The sequence below is a fragment of the Canis lupus genome, chromosome 19 (assembly GCF_048164855.1).
Source record: "Canis lupus baileyi chromosome 19, mCanLup2.hap1, whole genome shotgun sequence".
Taxonomy (NCBI): Eukaryota; Metazoa; Chordata; class Mammalia; order Carnivora; family Canidae; genus Canis; species Canis lupus.
Window position 1 is genome coordinate 58,011,058 of NC_132856.1, and position 4,097 is coordinate 58,015,154.

Here is a 4,097-nt window from a genome sequence, read left to right on the forward strand (position 1 = left end):
GTGGGAAAACCTTTCCTTATTTCTATTCCCTCACTCAATATATCAGGATTCACACTACAGAGAAAAACTGAATGCACACAGTGTGGGAAAACCTTCAATGAGTTCTCCAGTCTTACTAGACACATGAGAACTCACACTGGGGAGAAGCCATATAAGTGTAAGAAATATGGGAAAGCTTTCATTTATCCCTCAATCTTTCAAAGACACACAATAACACACACTGAGGAGAAGCCCTATGAATATAAATTATGTGGGAAAGCCTTCCACCATTCTTCCTCACTCAACATATGAAGATTCATACTTCAGAGAAAACCTATGAATGCAAGCAGTACAGGCAAGCCTTCTGTGAGTTCCCAAGCTTTACTGAGCATGTGTGAACTCACACTGGGGAAAAGCCATATAAGTGTAAGGAATGTGGGAAAGTCTTGACTTATCCCTCAGTCTTTCAAAGGCACACGGTAACACACACTGGGGAGAAGCCCTATGAATGTGAGTTATGTGGGAAAACTTTTCGACATCTCTACTCCCTTGCTAAACATAGAAAGAGTCACACAGCAGAGAAAACCTGTGAATGCAAGCAGTGCAGTACAGCCTTCTGCGAGCTTCCCAGTCTTACTAGACATGTGAGAACACACATGGGGGAGAAGCCTTTTAAGTGTAAGGAATGTGGGAAAGCCTTCATTTATTCCTCCACTTTTTGAAGACACATGATAACACACCCTGGAGAGAAGCCCTATAGGTGTAAACAGTGTGGGAAGACCTTCAGTTACCAAAGACATGAAAAGACTCCGACTGGAAAGAAGCCCTATGAATGTAAGGAACGTGGGAAAGCCTTCAGCTGGCCTGAGACCTTCCAAGTCCATGTGAGGCTGTGCACGGGGGAGCAGCTCTCTATCTGTGAGCACTGTGGGAAAGCCTTCAGTTCTGCCAAGTCCCCCCAGGGCCACCTGAGAACCGATACTGGAGAGAAACCTTACGAATGTAAACAATGTGGAAAAGCCTTCAGTTGGTGCTCAACCTTTCAAGAGAACATGTGAGAATTCACGCTGAAGAGAAACTGTACAAATGTGAGGACTGTAGGAGAGCCTTCGCTTCTTCCAGATCCTTCCAGGGCCAGGTGTGGACCCACACCGGAGAGAAGCCTTATGAATGTGTACAATGTGGGAAAGCCTTTAGCTGATCCTCATCCTTACAAAAGCACGCAAGGATGCACACTGGAGAGAAACCCCATACATGCAAACAATGATCCTTTTGAAACCACGTGAGGATGCACACTGGGTAGCAGAGCCAGAATTGCATATCATATTTGATAAATTTTAGTTAGACCCTGCCTTCTAGAGAGAAATTCCATAATTGTAAGTAATGTTGGAAAATCTTGCACTAATTCATGTATAATGCTCCAGGAAGGAAATGTTGGAGGTAATAAATATGGTATTGTGTTTGTCATTACCTCATTTAAAAATGGACCCCTAAACAGTGAATTTCTAGTTCTTTCACGAATATGTGTTCATGTGAGAAATAATTTTTTTAAGTCCTCAAGTTTGAAAGGTTTTTTTTTTCCTGATTTTTCACTGAATACAGTTTTCTTTCTTGGTAGTTTATTTGAGCCACAGTGATTTGAAGTGTGCTTTTAAAGTGACAGAAAGTTTAACTGGTATGAAGTGTATTATAGTGTAACTGCCTTAGAGGGAGCTCCTGATTATAACGTAGGGGCCTGACAACATTTGACTGCTGACTATAAAATACAGCTGCCAGTAGAACTAGATTCAGAACCAGGCCACTCTCCACCAATGAAGTTCCTAATAAAGAATCAACCTACAAAACCCCAGGCACCCACCCTTGACCCCAACACATGCCGAACACCAGGTCTGCATTCTCTCTCTACTTACAAACTTGCTGTGTGGCCCTGCTAGTGTACCGTGTCCTTTCTTTTTTTTTTTTTTAAGAGACTTTTGTGTTTTTTTTTTAATTTTTATTTATTTATGATAGTCACACAGAGAGAGAGAGAGAGGCAGAGACACAGGCAGAGGGAGAAGCAGGTTTCATGCACCGGGAGCCTGACGTGGGATTCGATCCTGGGTCTCCAGGATCGCGCCCTGGGCCAAAGGCAGGCGCCAAACCGCTGCGCCACCCAGGGATCCCTGTACCGTGTCCTTTCAAATTCCATTATGGGTGTTGCTAATGTGTGTCTTACAATATATAATAAGAACCACAGGGACTGGTCCAGTCACATCACTGGGTCTGGATGGTGCATGTCTGTGGGGCTCACTACAAGCAATATGGCCTAGGTGAGCACCCCTAGGCTTTCCTGCTGACAGCATCACTACTGACAGGGTGAGATGAACAGAAGAGCAGGTTTTCATATCATTAGAATAACAGAACTTTGGTAATTTAGCAATTTCCTTACTGTCCTAGTATGGCACATAGTGGATATCACTTACTTATGGATTTCTTTTTTCTTACTGAAATACTCGTTTAATGCCAAAAATTCTAAGTATGCAAAACTCTACAAAGAGCGATCTTTATCGCCTGCAATTTGTGCTTTTCCTTCTGCATGTGAACTGGACAGCAAGCTTTGAATTAAGAATAGAAATCAGTGATATAATGAAATGTAGATAGAGATGGTTATGCTGGATTCCATTAGGGAAATGTGGGTAGAGCTGGGAATTCTATTTCCTTAAATATCTTCTAGGTTAACCATCATTAATTGCCAAATTTACATGACATAGAAAGCAGAATGGATGCTAACTTCCAGATCGTTATACTGATTCCTGCCCCCTTTAATCAAGAGTCCTCTCACGGGCAGACAGCAAGCACTTGACTTTCATTCTCTCCAACCTAACCTGTCATTATCTCCACGTGCTCCCTCAGCGTAGGTACTGAGAAATGTTTTTTACTTTTCACTCTGGGGATATGTTAAAATATCCCACTGCAGTTATGGAGTGTGAAATCAATGTAATTCTGCCAATTTATGCACCATTTATTCTGAGTCTGTGTTACCAGGTTTATACAAATCCATGTACTTTCTTTGTGGTAAGTCTTTTTTTTAATGTAGTTAAAACTTCTGACATTAACATGATTTCATATTCTTTTTTTAAAAAAGATTTTATTTATTCGTGGGACACACACACACACAGAGGGAGAGGCAGAGACACAGGAGGAGGGAGAAGCAGGCCCCATGCTGGGAGCCCAACGCGGACTCGACCCCCGGGTCTCCAGGATCACGCCCTGGGCTGCAGGCAGGTGCTAAATCGCTGCACCACCAGGGCTGCCCAGTGGGGCCGCTTAAAAATCTCCACAGGTTCCTGTTCCTGAGCCTACTCCTGTTGTTAGGCCTTTTGAGAGATACTCATCCTCTTCTCCTTAGCTATTTCTCCTCTCTCCATGTGTGCAGCGGACAGTTCTTAGAAAAGTATCATGCGAGTATTTGACTCCCTCAAAACAGCAAATAATTCTAGAATTTGGCAGTAGTAATAAAAATGGCCAACGACCACATGGCCTCTTTTGTACACTCTGTCTCTGATGGCACGATAGCAGAATCTAGGAACACTAGTCATTTGTTCCTATTGGATCAGCTACCATGTTTCTTATGGGCAACATGCTCAACTGATCCCAACAGAATCGTCAGTGTACCTCCCTGAAGATGAAATTATATTTTTCAAAATCTATGGTAGAACAAGACAATACTCTACCAAGAAGCCTGTCAGGGCACTACACCCATGATAGAAGATTAAAAGCCTCAGTGTCTCACGATCCTCTGGCACTATTCCCTGTGACACCTCTGTTTCCCTGGTGAGAAAACCCAATGGCTGATGAGGGATATCTGACCAAGACCTCTCAGCAATGAATCACATTTTCATCCCTCCACACTCTGGTGTCCCTAACCCCCATTGGCTACTGATATCCATTGCCATTGTAATTCATCTATGCAGTGGATTTAATATTCCTGTTGGTAAATGTAGCCAGTTTTTGCTTTCACTTGGAAGCACAGAAATACCCCTGGACAGTCATGCTGCAGGGAATCACAAAGAGTCTTTCATCATTTCCACAAACCCATAGGCTATTCTGGATGACAAAGAGTTCTCTGCATCTCTCCT

The 4,097-nt window shown here is 43.0% G+C and overlaps 1 pseudogene; it reads left to right on the forward strand.

Moving 5' to 3' along the window:
- Nucleotides 1-67: 67 nt before the first annotated feature.
- LOC140611112 (uncharacterized) lies at nt 68-3,010 on the forward strand (annotated as a pseudogene).
- Nucleotides 3,011-4,097: the final 1,087 nt, after the last annotated feature.